Source organism: Lycium ferocissimum, chromosome 9 (genome assembly GCF_029784015.1).
Source record: "Lycium ferocissimum isolate CSIRO_LF1 chromosome 9, AGI_CSIRO_Lferr_CH_V1, whole genome shotgun sequence".
Taxonomy (NCBI): Eukaryota; Viridiplantae; Streptophyta; class Magnoliopsida; order Solanales; family Solanaceae; genus Lycium; species Lycium ferocissimum.
In genome coordinates, this window is record NC_081350.1 from 48,012,054 (window position 1) to 48,031,786 (window position 19,733).

Sequence of the window (19,733 nt, forward strand, 5' to 3'; positions counted from 1 at the left end):
ATAAATGAGTCATTTTCGATAGTTGGATGGCATATTTGAGCCTTTTCCGTAAATTATAACTAGTCTAATCAGTCTTTCAAAGGCCCAATTAGACCATCCCTCTAATATTCAGATTTGAGGTTTTTTGTTGCCTCTTCCTTAGCTTTTGTGGATCAACAAGTATTTGGTTTACTGCTCCCCTGTGATGATGGCATTATCCCAAGTTATTTTACCACATTCAGAAAGTCTTTCCTGCCAGGCGACTAGTAGGATGTGAGAAGGGCCCTTACTCCGTCACAAGCACTCTGTTGGTACCTCTATATATTAGCAATCTGAGACCATTTAGGCCACCACCAGGTTTAATTCGTTTAAATTTAATGTTGCCTGAAATACAAAAAATTCGATACATACATGTTATCATAAATTAGGGAAGACAAATTTTCAGTTTTGAATACAAGAAAATCATAAATCTGATGTCCACTATGGGAAAAGTGAATCACATTAGTTTCAACTCAATGTTTGATGCACTCATTTTCCCATATTTATCGACCTTGTTCAATTGTAATTGTTAACCCATTATTGGTAGAGGAAGTTGTAGACGTACTAGAAACAGTCGCTCTTGCCACAAATGCTGGTCGATCTGGTCTTGGAAGAGTCATTATGCTTTCACCTCCAAGCATTACTATAACATTGGACATAGTTGGACGATCACTAGAGTTTTCTTGTACACATAACAGACCAACATTAATGCATTTTATTACTTCATCTATGTTACATGTACTTTCAAGTAACAATTCATCCACAAAATTGATGGCCTTCTCCTCTTTCCACAATCTCCAAGCCTGCAATTGCATCATAACACCAAAATAATGTCATAAAGTGAACATCAAATATTGAAAATTTACTTAGTTAATGTCTTCACTCACATGTCCTAAGAGGTTTATTCCCTCTTCCCTGTAAAATCCCGTGTTTCTTCTGCCGCTGATGATTTCAAGTATAACTACTCCAAAACTAAAGACATCGGACTTAGTTGAGAATAATCCATCCAAAGGCATACTCCGGAGACATATAGCCACTAATTGAGACCAAATAATCACACAATATTAGTAAAATACGTTGAATCATATCCTTAAAAAAAAAAAAAAAATCTAAAACAAAAGTTCCAATCAAAATATAACTTTTGACTTTTCATAGTGCTAAGTCTGGTGGATCCAAAGTATTTTCGACATGATATACAGAGTTTTATTGAAAACACACGAAAATTTCAACATATATTAAATATGAGCCCATAATTTCAAAAGTACAATGGGTTCACTGCTAATAACCTTAAAGGTTGAACTCGTTAAGTTTAAATTCTAAATCCTCCTCTATAAGCAGCAGTCTAAAAGTTTGAAATAATGTGTTTAACTTACTAGGTTCCGACAACTTTTCTCGTATTTGCTTGTGTAGCGTTTCCTTGAACAATCCTTGCTAAGCCAAAGTCAGAAATCTTGGGATTCATTCCTTCATCTAGTAGAATATTACTAGTTTTCAAATCTCTGTGGATGATTCTCACCCTTGAATCATGATGTAAATAAGATAGTCCACGGGCAATTCCAAGTATAATATCAAATCGCTTTTCCCAATCCAACAATGCACGATTTTCTTTATCTTGTATGGAAAGAAATTAATATTAATTATTTGCGATATTTAACTTTTAATTTGATCAAAGGATAAAAGGAAAACTAGCAAGTGTAAACTAACCAAATATGAATGTGTCCAAGCTTCTATTTGACATGTACTCGTAAAGTACAATCTGCTCGTTTCCCTGAACGCAGTACCCCAAAAGTCTAACAAGATTCCGATGTTGAAGTCTTGCAATTAATAGCACTTCATTCTTGAATTCTTCTATGCCCTGTCCAGATTGTGTTGATAGCCTTTTTACTGCAATTTCTCTGCCGCCTGGAAATTTTCCCTAAGGAATATATAAATCGTATCAATATAGTGAACTCAAATTGAAGTACATAGTTGAAACACACACGCACAGAGAGGTGCACAAATAAGGTATACTCCCTTCATCACATTTTATGTGATGCAATTTGACTGAATACGGAGTTTAAGAAAGAAAGACTTTTGAAATTTTTGGTCTAAAACAAGCCATAGATACTTGTATGATAATAAATCTCATCAAGGGTAAAATGAAAAATTTAAACTGTTTCTAAATACATATAGACTAAAAAAAAGTGCATATTATAAATAAGGACGGATATGCAAGATATCAAAGACCTTATAAACAGGTCCAAAGCCACCTTGTCCGAGCATGTTTGCCTCCGAGAAACGATCTGTTGCAGCCAATATGCTTTCCAAACTAAAAAATGGAACGTCGATGCTATTTTCGTCATCTTCATTTGTCAAATCATTAATGGCGTTTTCACTACTCTTCCATTGATCCAGATGATTCCTTTGGACTAAATAAATGACCAACTATTATGAGTTAGAAAACACTATTTAGATAGAGCTGTAACCAAAAAAAATTCAAGAACTATTGTTATATAAAAGTATATAACATCTTATTTGGATTTACCTTTTCGTTTTGCAATCCTTCTTCTACAGTAAATGTACATAAAGCAGCATACTAGTAGAATTACGACAGAAACTGTTGCAGGGGCGATGGCTTTGAGCCTTATCGAAGATTGCTTCTGCTTTGTTGCTGCTCAATCAAAAATAAGTAGATGTTGTTATCTTTCTGTATTCGAAAAAATTAAACAACAGATTTGTTAAATAAACTAAATTTCCGAGCCCACAAATTTCACTGCGTGTCCTTAAGGAATTTAATTCCCTCACTGTTGCCCAAGGTTTCGGATTAATATCTCGGATAAAATATAATAATCTGTTCTGTAAAGTGGCACTTCAAATTACAGAACTTCAGCGAACTCGAAGAACTGAGCGAATCACACTTGACACTTACTTTTATTTTTGAAAACAATTCAGAAGGAGAGGGGAAGAAGAATTCGAAGTCCAGTGTGTAAAATCAATCAGATCATTTGACCGAGGCATGTGCCTTTTCAGAAAACAATTGCCTTCACGGAACAGGTGCCTTTTCGGAAAACAATTGCTTTTAAGGAAAAAGGCACAAGATTTCTCAATCAATCAGATCATTTGGTCGAAGCCAAGCGAGCGACACGGCGCGAGGGCATGACATCTTGGGATCAACTCCATTCAAACCAAAATGCCAACAGACACCTACTCAAAAAAATTGAGGAGTGAAATGCCAATAAGACAGAAGAATTTCGACTACAAGAAGGTGCCATCCTGTCTGTCAATCAAAGTATTGTGTTTTTGAAGGTTGATAACAAGTCAAAAAAGGCTCTAAAACGGCTGCAGCAATCATAAAGCGCATAACATTTGATATTAGTTCAAAATTTTCCATTACCTTGATCACTTGGAAAATCAGAAGCCGCAAGTTTGATAAATAAGTTTCTTCCTCTAGCATCATCTTGAGACAGTTGTTGCAGATTAAGAAGTTCTCCACTCCATGTTAAGCATTCAGTGCCATCATAAGCATAAGCAGTACAAGAACAATTACGGAAACAAGTAGATTCACATTCTGTCGCACTTGTAACTCTGACAGTTTCATAGTATTTGGGTAATGTCACATGGGACGTCAACAAAAACTTGTCCTTAAACGGAGCACCGGAATTACTGCAGCTGAAATTTGTTTTCCTAACACATCCTTGAGAAAAAATATTCAAATCCCAATCGTTGTTTAATTTGGGAACGAAACCAGGCAAACAACTGCATAACGAACTTGAGTTAGGATTGCAAGTTCCAAATGCCCCACAGTAAGCATAGACGTTACATGGCTGTGCTGGTTGAAGAAAAAACACGTTCCATTGCTTAGAACTATCGATCCATGTGAATTGCTTCAATTCCCCCGTGACATCAATCACAAATCTTGATATGAGTAACGGACTATATAAGGAATAGGTGAATGAAACCTCATTGTCATCGTTGATATACGTATAGTTGACAGTAGTATGGGGTTTAGTATATGGCAAATTCGTAAATGTATCTCCGGTCCATGTTCCACTGCTCCAATATTCCTCTGTACCGTTCCACATTGCTCTGAACGCGCCACCTATTGGATCGATCTCTATAGAGAACGGCCCTCGACTAGGATCTTCTAAACTCCTCCAAGATGTGATGGATTTCAATACTTTGGTTTTTTTATTGTAGCTAATTTTTGAACGGGGCACGAATGTATTGCTAGGATGGTCAAAACTTTGCCAGAGTACTGGAGACGTTGAATTTATTCCGTCTCTTAAAACAAAATTTCCGTCATCACCAAGAACAGCAGTGACAGAGTCAGGATTTTTGGAGTTGACATTTGTTGACCATATTATTCGTCGCGTCCCATTCAGGAGCACCAAATTGCCATTCCTAATTGTAAATTCTGCATTATCCATCTCAGAGAAAGAAAGTAATGTTTCCCTATTTGCTACCCACATAACAGTTTGTGGACTTATGTTTTTGTACCATATGCCTAAGTAATAATCTGAAGCATTTTCTGTTGTAAAAAATCCCAACTCAAAGTTACCACCAGAAGAGACAATAGTAACACCAACAATAATTGATTTATTTGCATTAATACTGTTTCCAATTGATGCATAATGCTGGTCTTCTTGTGCAAAACATGGAGATAAAGTAAGGAACAAGAAAGTCAATAACAAGAAAAGCATCAGAAAAGAACTTACTTGAAAATTCATTGCTGCTGCAGCTCAAAACTATGATTATTCAGAAAAGGGAAAAATATTATAAGATGATTTAGACCTGCAGAAACAGTAGGACATTAAAAATTGGTGTCTGAATTCTAGAAAACAGGTAGGGTAAACAATAAAAATATTAAAGTCAAATGTCTAATTAGAAGCTAGAACTAATCTAATGAAAAAAATTAAGGTGAAGTTGTCAACCAGCAATGTGGACAAACAATTTTGACTTTCCCTAAGACTTGGGCCTCATTTATTTTATTAAGATTAAATGTGTATTATGGTCTGAATATTAAATAATTAAGACCGTTATTTTTTCCAAAATTAAATCTGAATATATCACACTTATGTTTATTTGAAAATTAATAAATAATAAAATTCAAATAAAACACTACTTAATCTAATAGTGATATATCAACAAAATATATTTAAAAGATAATTATGGTAGTTGGAGGTAGTGATGGTTAATAGTGATGGTCGTGTGTGCGGGTGGTAGTTGTGAATAATAGCTATTAGCTAGTGGTAGTGGTGGTTGACAATAGTGATTAACGATGATAGTAATTGGTGGTAGCGGCTAATAGTTGTAGTGGATGATATTGAGAGTTAATGGTGGTTGGAGATATATAATGGAGGCGGTTGGTGGTAGTCGTCGATAGTGATTGATGGTAATGATCGTCAACTGTGGCTACCGGTGGTGAAACTGACTGTGGTGATTTCATGTGGATGACTGTGGTTTTGGCTGGTGGTAAGTAGTTGATAATGATGGCAGTGATAATGTTTAGTGGTGAAAGTCGATCCTAGCATCTTAAATTCTTAATCATATTAAATTTTTGTTATAGGTGTTAATCATTTAGATATTCAGACCGATTAAGTGGTTGTAAAATGAGAAAAACAAACACACTGATTGAAATCCAAATGATTTAGATTCAACTCTAAAAACAAACGTACTTAATGGTTGAGATTCATATGATTAAGATTCAAACCTTTATTAAGTGCAAACAAATGAGATTACCCCCTCCTTTTGATTTTATGTTAATGTGTTTGATTAGGGACAAAATTTAAGAAAGAAAAATACTTTTAAAGTTTATGGTCCAAAAGAAGCACATTAAAGGTTAAAAAAATATAAAGAGGCGCTCCTTGAAATAAAAATTAAAAAGAAAAGTGTTTCAGGGGAAATGAAATTGAGAGGATTTATGGTGAGAAGCTCCCCTTTGGTCATAGATTTTGGGAGCATAATTTTAAGATTTGTTTTCAAATCTTTGTTTGGTCATAAAATTTTGACAGATTATGAAAACAAATCCCAAATTCTGGCTCAAAACCTGTTTTTGGGCCAAGATCTATGTTTTGGCCTTTTCAAGACTTTTAAGAACTACCCAAGCTTTTGTATTTTATAAAAAAAAGTCTCATCTCTATCTATGACCCAACTAATTCTATTTACCATGTTCCTCCATTAAAGCCGTATCTATCATGTTTTCACAACTAAAGCAGTCCCTTCTATAAAGTGAACGTGCCCAAACAGTAGAAGAAGAAACTCTTGGGAAAATTGCTTCATCAACTATAGAAATCCGTTGTGAAGATAAAAATGGATCTTTATATTGTAATCTGAATTATAGTAGCTAGTAAGTGTGTTATTAGCAGTTGTTATTAAATTATCATGTTCTGCATAATTTGGGATTATCAAACACGTATATTTTGTATGATTGGGTATTCTTGATAGTTTTTAAAACTTATAGGTATAAGTAATGTTCCATGTTTCCAAAAAAAAAAAAAGTGAAATATGTTTTGAAAAACTATAGCCAAACACATTTTTAAAACTTAAAAAACTTTACCCAAGTCATGTTTCAATTTTCTATGGCCAAATGCTAGATTTAAAAACGCAAATTCCAAAAATCTGGGGGAAACAAAGTACGCTGGCAAATGTGCGTGGGGTGTGGGAATTTATCTTTTTCCTTTTCATTTGTGGGGGCGAGAATGTATTATTGCACGTATTTTTTGCTTTTATTTCTAGGTGGTGCATCAAATTAGGCATGGAATTTAGTAATTGTCGCAGCCTTTGAATGTCATACTAACTCATAAATTGAAGTGATAAAGTTGACTTCCTTTCCTCCTAATTAAAGGATTAACATTAATTAATACAAATATTCGGCTAGTTCCTGTCATTGTCTCCTTTAGAGGGATGACTACACTTCATTAAAATTATTAATTTATAGTCACATTAATATATATTTATATCTTATTTTAAATTATAAATTTTAAAAGAATCTATTTATATATTCTTATATTTCGTCCTCAGTTAAACATCATCACATAAATTGGACGAAGAGAGTATCTGCAATTGTTACTTATAATGTGTTTTTCGGAAAAGAATATTTTGTTTCCTTAAACAAACCATGTTTTGTGATATGGAGATGTTATTTGCTAAAATAAACAAAACATAAAAACCGACATAAATAGGCCCTCAAACTTAGTCTCATTTTTTTAAGTATGCCCTTCAATTTTGAGTGTGCACAAGTAGGCACCTCAACTTGTTTCTACTTTATCAGTTGAACACTTTAACTAACAAAATGATCATCTAGACACCTCCAAAATTTATGTGTCATGTCAGTGCCTACTTGTGCACACTCAAAGTTGGAAGACATTCTTAAAAATGATGCCAAGTTTGAGGCCTATTTATGTATTATGTCTTCTTTAAAAGACTTCTTCAATATCGAGAAACGTAAGCCACAAAATTGTTTTGCAATGGCTTCGTTTGTTTAGTTTCTGAAATAACGAGGTTTTAGAAAAGATTTTGGAAAACAATGAAGAGAAAATATCGTTGGGAAAACATTTGTGTTACTTTTGTTCCCATATATACTCCATGGTTGTCTTTCCTTTTCAAAGAACATTTTGTTTTGATTTAACAAAAAACGAACTCTATTTTATTATTTTGAGTACCATTACTCCGTTCGGCCATTTTTATTTGTCAATAGTTGAGTTGGCACACCGATTAAAAACTAATAAATAAAATAATAATGTACTATATCACCCCTAATTGTACGTTTGGGAATTGAATTAGAAATAATTATAGTCCCTCTATCCATTTTTACTGGTCCGTATACTGAAAATTATTATCCATTTCTACTTGTGCAGTTTGGAAAATCAAGAGATAATTTACCATTTCATACCTATTTTACCCTTATTATTAATTATTGAGTTAGAAAGTTCATGGAATTCTTAGTGGTTGCACTACTTTTAAAATATGTTTTATTGATCTCAATCCTTAAATTACTCACTACAAGAAAGTAGGAAATTTGCAACAACTTTTTATCAACAACTATAATGTTGTTTGCAAAATTCGATAAATGGCAACAACTTAATAAAATTGCGGAAAAGGCTCAAATATGCCATCGAACTATCGGAAATGGCTCATTTATGCCACTCGTCAATAGTTTGGCTCATTTATGCCATCGAACTATCAAGAATGGCTCATCCATGCCATTTTTCAATAAAGTCGGTTTTACAATACCAGATATGACACTTGGTCACCAATTAGAGGTCCACGTCGTTTAATTAAACCAAAGACAAATTAAATCCTAAATTAAACTAAAACCCGACCCACAAATGTTATTGGTTTAATTAAACGACATGGACCTCTAATTGGAGGCCAAGTGTCATATCTGGTATTGTAAAACCTGCGTTAATGAAAAATGGCATGGATGAGCCATTTCTGATAGTTCGATGGCATAAATAAGCCAAACTATTGACGAATGGCATAAATGAGCCATTTCCGATAGTTCGATGGCATATTTGAACCTTTTCCGATAAAATTGTTGCCATATCATAGAACTTTTAACCACAAATTCATTTCTGTTGGCAAACACTTTAATTTTGTTGCCATATTCTACGTTTAATATGAAAACTTTTAAATTTAAAAATTAGCAACGATATTTTAGCAACAATAATAGTTTTGTTGGCGAATGTCAATAAACAACAACAATGTAATTTGATTGTTGCTATATCATAAAACTTTCTAACCACAATTTATTTCTTGTTACCAAATATTTTAGATTTTTGTTGCCATATTTAATGGGAAATATAGTAAATTTTAAATCAATCAGAATTGGCAACAATAAATTGTTATTGTTGGGAATAAATTTTCTTTTGCCAACAAGGTGGAGTTAATAACGTAATTTGATTTGTGTTGATAGAAAGATACAAACACTGGAAAAGAGCCAATTTTCAGAAACTTTGGGAAATGACTCGCATGAAGAACCGACATTGGGTTGATGCCTCTGCTAAAATAAATGTACATGAAAAACTCTTATCTTTATTCATAGAATGTGAGTTTGTTGAAACACATCTTGATGGTTAAAGCTGGTGTAACTTGTTTGTAGGATAAGGTGAAAGAGTTTGTTGATGAACAAATTCAAGAAATTGAAGAGGGTGCTGATGTGGACCCCATAGTGAATGCTACCTTTATGAAAATTGTTGGAGAAGGTCAGGATATTATCGTGGCCAAGGTTCAGGTGTTAAGCCTTCCAGTAGGAAATCCATGAATGAAATTCAAGAACAACTGCAAGCACAACAAAAGGAACAAGGGAACGTAAAATTCAAGCTAATGAAAGTACAAAATCAGATTGAGGAGGAGCGAAAAAATCGAGAAGTCATGGAAGCTCATCTAGTGCGTGAGCAAAAAATGTTAAAAGAGGGCTTAGTGACACTTATATCTCATATGCAAAGTGGCCAGGTATTTCCTTAGTTTAAGGCAGTAAACTTTTAATTAATTCATTCAATTCAAGTTGCTAATGGAATTTACTTAACCAACATGGATTTCCAGCCTCTCCTTTTCATTATAAACTAAATTAGTAAGGTAAAACTAAATTTACTTTTAACAGGGAATAGAGGCATGGCAAAATTCAGTAGTATTTCACTTCCTCTCCTTTGGTGTTATTCTTTTTTTCCTATTGATTCTTTCGTTTCTTTGCTTACCTTTTGTTATTGTATGGCTATAGGATAATGAATATGTAGGTTTACTTTGGTTTAAATCTGTTCAGTTTGTGTGTTTATCCCAGAAGCTTCAGTTGTGAATTACTTCATTTGTATATTCAAATTTGAGTTTTGTTGGTTTGGTATTGATATTCCCCTTCGTTGAAACACTAGCAGTACATGTTCAATGCTAAAAAATAGGGTATGAATTTGTAACGACCAGCAAGGTCGTTATGGGGGCTTTGACCATTTTACCATTGCTAGTACCTTCCCGAGAATAGAAATGAGCTTAATCGGAACTCAAGGAGTTAGAAGTCTAAAAACTGAAACTTGATTTGTTTGTTGTTGCGCATTGTTTGAAACTTGTTGTATGTTCATTTTGGGGGGTGACTTGGTAAATTAGACCTCCCTTGGGAATTCCGAGGCCGCGGGAGAGTTCGTAGTGTGTTTTTATGTATATATGCATGTTTGGTTTGCGTCGATAGGGCCTCAGATTGGTGTTGGGATTTTAGGTGAAAAACCAAAGCTCACTGGTCGATTTGGACCGCTGCAGTGGTGGTATTACCGCTGTAGCGAGTCCGCCATAGCAGCGCAAGGCTAGCTGCCGCAGGAAATGGGGAAATTAAATGAGGTCCGCCATACCGGGACCATTCCTGCTATAGCGTGACCGCCATAGCGAATGTTGACCGCTGCAACAGTCGACGGGAGGCAGAAACGGTGTTGCATTTCCATAGCTCAAACCCATTCCCCATATAGCACCAAAAACAGTTCCCAAGAATTATTAAGGTGATTTTTCTAAGGCTAGGGCCTAGGGCACCACTCTTCATCAAGGTAAGTCCCAACCTTTATCTTTATTCATTCCATAATCGTCTTAAGTTCCTACATCCGTCTAAGGTTATTTAATGGTGAATTGAAAGGTTAGAACCCTAGAATTTATGAAACCCTTAAATAATGAATGGATTGTTGATTTCGTTGTTGTTTAATCATCTAGGAGTATAGAATATAACTTCCTAGAATGAGATTTTGAATATAACTTCCTAGAATGAGATTTTGATTATTAATGTTGGAATTGATTGATTGAGACTTAGGGTTCCAATTAAAATGGAAGCTTTAACCTAAAAACTAATTGAAAGGGGTTGAATTGATTTGAAAACCCATGAATTGCTATGATGTGATTGTTGGGATTGATTTTAGGATGAATTCACACCTAATGATAGTTCACCCATTGAAAAAGGGCAGAGGTAGTGGGGCTTTCTTCCCCAAATTATTGTTGTTGAGTAGATGATTCCTGACTCACTTAGCGTTATGATTTCTAGACTTTGAATGTTCGAAGCTTTGCGAAAGGGGAAAACTATTGCAGAATAATTGCATTGTTCCAGTTCGGCTTTGAGGTAGGTTATAGTTTACTTGAGTTAGACTTTGATTAGTTGAATGTATATGTATTGGGAGAAAACATGTATAGGTCTTTGGACATGAAGTCTGGTTGTAAATTCCTATGTTGGTACTAATTGATTGATTATGTGGGTTGGTCGCCATTACTTTATGTACCGAAAACTTGAGGTGTATCTGTTATGTTATAAGAAGGAAGGACTTCATATATGCTCTTCTTATTGATTGAGATGATTACACATTCACTAGGTTGATGAGTTAATTTACTTAAGTCTTGATATGATTTGTGGCTTGATGCCTTATAATTCTTGACTATTGGACTGGAAATACGTTAAGATTCATATTATGATGAGATACAGAAAGAATGCATTTAGAAAGGCACATTTGACAGGGGGTGAGGATGTGGCCTAGTTATGGGCTCGTGATCTGAGGTCAGTTCCGGAGCGAGTGGTATATGGACACCATGGGTCCCCTGCAGGTCATGACTATTTAGGGAAACAATACCATTTAGCATGTGTGTACATGATTTAGATACTTCCATTATCGCATTGCTTTGCATCAGACTCATATTATATCAGTTTTTGGCTGATGACTGAACTTATATCAATTCGGTGATTGATTGATGGCTAGATTTATCTTATCCTGTGTTGGTTGTTTTCTGTTGATGACATTATTTAGTTATGTGTTATTGTGCCTATCTGCCTATATTGTTAATTTTTTTAACATAGGCATGATACTAATCTTAATCGACCTATGATATCTATCGGTACATAGTATTTGTACTGATACTACCTTGCTGCATCTTTTATTTGAGTGGAGATTATGTTGACACCCAATTTTGTCCCTCCTTTATTTAATTTTATTCACTCGGGCTTCTAAATTTACTGACGAGTTAAATACCTTATTTTCACTATTTTATTTTTTATTGCTACTACTATTAATATCGCTACTTTTATTTTCAACATTACGAGCATTACTTTATCACAAATTTAAAATGGTTCGTCATCATTTTATTTTCGGGTTTGGACTCGTCAAATCAATTACAAGAAAACACTTTGCTAAATCCTTATTTTTCTACATATTAACTATTAATTATCTTGACATAATATATATTGTACTAGTTATTAAATTAGAAGCCCAAGAATAATTAAATAGAGGAGAAAGGATCAACAATTTTCACCTCATAAACAATTGCTCGGAAGTATATCAATATTGGACTCATTTTGAAGCTCGTATTTTAAAACGACGTGTTATAATTTTTATTTCGTCAAAATATTATTTTACAAGGGACAAATTCTTGATAATTCCATTTACCCTTCTTCCCTATTCCATAAAAAATAAAATAAAAAAAATCAAAAATCCTTTTCAAAGTTTCCATCTGATTTCTTTCTCTTTTTTTTTTTTTGAGTTCCACACGTTCCAACTTTCCATTTAATTTCTTCCTTCTTTTCTTGTGGGGCTCCACATGTTTCCTTCTTTTTGACTTGCATATCGATTTCCCCTAAATTTGCTCCTTCTTTCCTAATTTCAACGACACAATTTTTTTTTTTACCAAATCATTTCTCTTTCTCTTTTCCCTTTTCATCATCACCGCCGCTCCCCACTCCAAACGGCTCTCATACGCTCCTCTCTCTCCCTTCTTAAACCCTAATCACAACCCTATAAATTGGAGGAATTGAGATGAGATAAAGGAGGGATTTTTGGGACAAGAACCTAATCAACTTTAGATAAAAACAGATTTGGAATCTACAAAATTCCCCTACGAAAACACAAGTTTCGGTGACGCCTCAAATTTCCTAGAAATCCTTAGATTTTAGGACTTTCGTTTATTTGATTACCATTTTAACATTAAGATGTTTTATTTCCGTCTTGGTGGACTTTGACCACGACGAGAGATCTTCGGATTCATTTGTGTGAGTCCGAATCTAATCACGACGAGAGAGTAGATTCGACGCCGACGACCTTTTTTATTCATTGCACACAAAAAATGAATCTTGATACATTTATTGCTTTTAATCTTTAGTTTCTCGCCTTAGTTAAAAGTTTTAACACGATTCCATGCTATTTTTAGTTATGTAGTTTGTTTGATGTTTGGGGCTGTTAGGATAGAATAACAATTGCTAATAGACGAATTTGAAAGACGTATACTGTAGTTTGGAGGTTTAGACTGAATTTCAGGATTTAGAACCTATTTAGAGCCGAATATACATAGAATATACGATCGACATTTGGTTCTTTAATTGGTCTTTTTGAGTTCATATTTCGTATGTTTAACATTATTCATTGATTAAATGTATGCTAACCCTTTTCTTTTATAGTTCGTTTATGCATGAACATCGTATACGAGTCCGAGAGGACTCGTCGTCTCCTCCCGCATTCGGTTAGCCCAACATAACTCCTCCGTGTCGGGCCAATCCGCAACCTAACAAGAAAACAAAAATCTGGGCCAAAGCCCAATAGGCATGGACAGCCCGCAAAGAATACAAAGGAATTTATTGGGCCTAAGCCCAATAAACGTGAATGTTCAATGGGCCCTAATAAATGGGCCAAATCCATTTATCCTTTTTACTCATTTCTTTATTTTTTTTTGTTATGTATTTTTATTTGCTTTGTATGACTAACATTTTATCTTTTTAGTAACTTAGATAAATTCTAGACATTAAGGGGCTTTAGATTAGTAATGGGTAGTTAAACCATTAATTAACTCTACAAGTTTTTTTGTTTTTTTATTTTTTTACATCAAAGTGATTTATAATACCTATAATATTTACTTCAAGAACAAATTGATTTTTTTAGCATGACTATATGTTTTAAAGCTAAAAGAATCAAGATTTACTCCTACTATCTTAGAACACTCGAAATACATATTTGTTAAAACATTAATATTAATCTTGCAATAACTTTACAAATACAATTTAATTCGCTAGTTGGCGTAATTCATATTCCAAATACATATAAACATTACTCATTCCGTTTCTTTTGGTTTATTTACAACTAAACTCTTTTTATGCAATCACTACTTTTTTACAAGTTTTACTTTAAACAACATTCTACTTCTATCTATAACTTTAGCAATACTTTCAAGATATTTTCTTAAATATTTAAAATACTATATTTACACTTAGCCTAACTAATCATAAGTCCGGTTTAGGTTAACCATTGTTAATGGGTCTTAAAGGATGCCTAATACCTTCCCTTTAGACTAATTGAACCCTTACCTAGAATCTTAAGTTTCGCAGACCTTAAACAGAGTTAACTTTAGATAACTACTTTAATAAACTTTAGGTGTCCTAATTCACCGTAAATAATTAGGTGGCGACTCTTAACTTTAAATTAACCCCGGAATTACTCGGGATGTTATAAACTATTTTGACCCCGGTTAAAATAGGGTATGACAAAGATGGCGACTCCACTGGGGACTCACTTAGGTTCTAACCATAACGGACTTAGCTTTTTAGGCTATATGTGCTAACTTAGTCACTTTATTTGCTTAAATTGTTTTCATATGCTATAAACTGCTTATATGCTATTAATTGTTTGTTTGATATAAACTGTTTATGTGTTACCACTTTGATATAAACTGTTTATGTGTTACTGCTTTGATATAAACTGTCATCCCGTATCACTTTTCTCCACTTCTGGAAACTCACACTATCACACGTACACGCGAGGTGTGTTTTGCGCACCCGCAAATTTCTTTCAAAATCCCAAATTTTAGGAGAGTTGGCATATGCGCGGGGTGTCCAAATTTTGGTGACCACGTAGCCTTCTCACTCGAGTAGTCCGCTCGGGAGCCTTGCGTCATAGGAAACCAACTCTTAGTCAGCCTAAGATAGAGCTAAACCAACACCCGTTATTAGGGGCATACATTTCATGACCTAGGAGGTTTAATACCCTTGGTGTATTAAATCCATTAGATGACTTTACCCAAACGTCCAAGTGGGTCCACGACCCCAAGTGACACTAAATCATACTTTATGTGCATGTTTGAAGGGTAACTGTGCCTAAATATTGACTATTTGCTTTAATTAATTAAACTTTAGGAGGGAGGGATTAACTAACATTTCTATGACAGGTATGGATTTGCATTGGAGTACAACAAATGACGGAGATCACCGTTGACATCACAAAATGGAGCTGTACATTTAGACGTAGAAAATTGTATTAGGAAATACTTTATGTTGTATTCATTTAATATGTAATAAATATTACATTTTGTACTTTATTTTGGGAAATAGAATTTGTTTAATTAATCAAAAGCAATGGAATGACATATTATGGCACACTTTACCCTTCAAACAAACGTTAGGCCTACCTCTGGCACAAAGAGGTCACATGCATATTAGGACGCGTCATTGTCTGTTATACTTGTTTGACAACTTGTTTGATTTTATTTGATGAATTATTTGCTACATGACTTACTTGACTTTACGTGTTCATGACTTTACCTAGACTGACGTCATTTGCATTATTGTGTTTCTTTATTTTTTATTATTCCCAAAAGAGTTGATTCGTGTTGACACTCGAGCTGGCCGACCATCCCTACCGCACAAGGTCAAAAACATCATCACTACCTCGACGTACCTGGGCCGTGCAAGGGAAGGAAATTATCATGACTGATCCAGCCGCACCTGTCTCAACTGGTTTAGAAAACATTGTGATCTCTAGCGATCCTCCTGAGACTTCTGAACACAGAGCTACTATGCAACATGACGAACATATCGCCCGCCTGACTCAAGAGATTGAGGACTTACGTGGCGAACTAAATCGGGTTAGGGACCTGACCAACTTATCCATCACACTCCCAAGTCCACTTCCTGAACCCAGAACTGGCGCGCCAAATCCACCTCGCTTTCCATCACTTGAATCTCCAGTCCCTGAACACTTTCCTCCACAAAATACCGCACCCGCCAACAACAACTTCCCTCCACCAAATCCATCATCCGTCTACACCCCTCTACAAAGTCAACCAACCACCCACGTTACCTGTACTCCTTCACAAAATCAACCACCTACCTACAATGCCTACGCTACTCCTAATCCACCACCCGTCAACCCGCCAAATCAATCACAAGTTCACACTCCTTATATTCCGTTACCTACCAACACTAATCCGCCACCCACAACTACTCCTCTGAACCCACCAAACCAACTACCTACAAACACCGCCTACAACACACCGCCACCAGTCCAAAACACTCCCACGGTCCAAACTTATCCAACCCAAAGATATACAGGGGGCACATTTTGCCACTCCCAACACGCAATATGTTCCTCCGGTATATGCAGCGGAAACACAAGCTTATACCAATCCAAAGAACGGTCAGGTTCCAGCCTGAAGTGGATCAATACGAGGAAATGGAGAAAGAGGCAAAAACAAGGGCAGACGATATGTTGCTAAAAGAGATCCACACCTCAAAGAAGCAATGAGAAATCTTCAAGTTGCTAGGGGAACTAAGAGTGTCAAATACGAGGATCTATGTGCGTTCGACCGATGTTGACCTACCCGTGGGTTACAAACCGCCAAAGTTTGATACTTTCATGGAACCGGCGATCCCCATACACACTTAAGGGCTTACCGTGACAAACCTTTGGAGTAGGTAGAGACCAGAACATAAGGATGAAACTATTCATCAGGAGCTTATCTGGTGAGGCCCTTAATTGGTATACACAACAGGACGTCCGTAAATGGCGTGGTTGGAGTGACATGGCCCAAGACTTTATGGACCGATTCGGTTCAACACCGACATCACACCCGACGAGTCTATATGACTAAGTTAACCAAGAAGTCCACCGAGTCGTTTCGTGAGTATGCACTACGTTGGCGGTCGGAAGCGCCCAGGGGTTCAACCCCGATGAATGACGAGAAATGACCGCTTACTTTCATTGAATGCCGGTGGCATATTTTATGAGAAAATGATAGGTATGATGGGACAAAAATTCACGAAGTTGTCCGAATGGGAGAAGCTTTGGAAGAAGGAATCAAATCAGGAAAAATTCAGATCTTGCCGCTTTGCATAGCGAAACAAAGCCATTCAATCGGTTCTATCAAGGGCTTAAAAAGAAGAAAAGAAGCCGTCGCAATATGAATGTCCAAGGACATAAGCCAAGCCAAGCCACCACATACTTTAACCATCCACAACCACCTTTCTACCCTTACCATTACGTTGAACCTTACCAAACTCCACTATCTCCTTACCCTGTCTACAACGCCCAAGCAAACTACTACCAACCCCGAGCACCTCCACATCAAAACCCACGTCCATATCAACCTGTTCAAGCTCCTACTTACCAAAATCGACCACACACCGCACCCAAAACTCGTCCAAACACTGACACCAAAAATACCCGTAATTACACTCGGTTCGCCGAACCCTTGGCTCAATTATTCGAAAGACTGAAAGCAGCAGGCGTGATACAACCAATTGAAGGGAAAATTCCTGATCCCATTCCAAGATGGTTTGATGGTTCCAAGCGCTGTGCTTACCATTCCGGAGTCGTTGGACACGACACTGAGGATTGCTATGGCCTCAAAAACAAAGTTGAAGCCTTGATCAAGGAAGGAGCAATCCAACTTACTGGAGCTCAGCCCAATGTGGACAACAACCCTCTACCTGCTCATGAAAATGCCAACGTGAACATGATCACTGTTGAGAAAGTTGGAGATGCAAAAGCCATCGCGCTATCAACTTTTGTCGCTCCCGCGAGAACAATCCAAAAACAAGCACCAGTGAAGATTGCTACCACAACCACTTACAACATCGAGACACCGACCATTCAGGGTGCCGAACCAGGAGAGATTCTGAAGAATTGGACTTGTACTCCGTCCCTAGTTCGCCGGGAGTCTTGGTAGATTGAACATGTAGTGAACTTTTGGAATAGCACGATTTTAAAATTGAGGCTTAAATTGTGCCACAAACTTTTGTTGTTTTGCCTCATCTTTTGAGAGCTTAAAATTGCACAATCTATGAATGCATTTCTGATTTTCTCTAACTATCTATTTATTATTTTCTACTTTATTTATCAAATCTGCCAACTGTACGATTGTGACGTAAAACGAACGAATGAACCAAGTACGCCTCGAGGGAATAACAAAGAGATTAGAAGACAAGATTCCATTTGGAAGAAAGCAAATAGCCAATAGGTGATGACATAAGCCTGAAAGCTAGCAATTCAAGAAGAAATCAAAATACGACATTAGGTTAGACAACCTAGTTTGCAACCTTTCCTTAATACAAGTACGAACTACGCTGACCTGATTCCCGTGGTGGGATACGTAGGCAGCCCACATAGGGTTCGGTTGCATTACAACAGAAAATCCAAAAAAAAAAAAAAAAAAAAAAAAAAATCCTTATACAAGGAGAACTACACATGGCCTGATTCCCTCGGCGGGATTCGGAGACTATCAACATACAGGTCCGTCACACCTAGATAAAAATACAACAAATCTTTTACCATTTATATAACAGAACTACGCTGACCTGATTCCCTTGGTGGGATACGTAGGCAATCCACATCGGGTTCGGTCCCTTTATTAGAAAATTTCAAACCATTTCCACGTGTCGTACGAACTACGTTCTGACCTGATTCCTTTGGCGGGATACGTAGGCAACCTATATAAGGTTCGGTCACACCACAACATAAGTTTAGTACACCCTTCTGAGCCAAAACTGGGGCATATTTTGAAAGATTAGACAAGAACAGAGTTAGACATCGACAAGACTAAGGCTACCAGACAGGAAATAGTATAGACAAATGACTTTCCAATTGTGTCACAGTCTAAGGTTGCGTAAATATTTACAACTTATATACAAATACTTACATATATATCTTTCCTTACATACATACAATTACATATATATTTCACAACTTATATACATATAGTTACATTTCCTTATACATATACTTACATACCTACCTTTTCAAAAAATATTTTCTCTCAATTGTTTTACTACTGTTCATCTACCGAGGTTTGAACGGAGATCACAAGATCCAAACAAACAAGACGAATGGAGCGCCAACAACGTCAAGCTTCGAGCCAACACGAATCAACTTCCCCCCTCCCAAACTAAGAATTTTTCTTTGAGTGCAGGAACAAAAGACCACGAGACTGACAGTCAAGTTGTCGAGACTGAAGGCGAATCAAATCAGGATTACATCAAAGATCATCAACATTTCAACTTTATCTCAAACTTTCATTATTTATTACAATAACTCTACTTTATCATTTACCAATTTTAATAACTTCATCCCGAACTTTAATCAGGAATCTACATTCTTATCGTTTGCTTTACCAACTTTAACCACTTTATCCTGAACTTTACTTTAGAATCAATTTTACAATCTCAACAAACATTAAGTCTCCTTTATCCGGAACTTTGCGGATTATCATCAAGTCTCCGAAGACAACCGGAGGCATCATTTAGGCTATCAAAAATTTCTTCCACATTAGCCAAACGGCTACACCATCACTTTACTCTACCAATTACTTTATCATTTACTTTACCAACTTTAACCACTTTACCCTGAACTTTGCAGGAATCAACATTAAATCTCCGAAGACAACCGGAGGGATCATCATTAAGTCTCCGAAGACAACCGGGGGCATCATTCGGCTACACGGCATTTTTAACCTCACATGCATAAGCCGACGGC

The 19,733-nt window shown here is 36.0% G+C and overlaps 1 pseudogene; it reads right to left on the bottom strand.

The window, feature by feature from the left end:
* Positions 1-342: 342 nt before the first annotated feature.
* On the bottom strand, positions 343-4,734 carry LOC132029306 (G-type lectin S-receptor-like serine/threonine-protein kinase At4g27290; annotated as a pseudogene).
* Between the last annotated feature and the right edge of the window lie 14,999 nt (positions 4,735-19,733).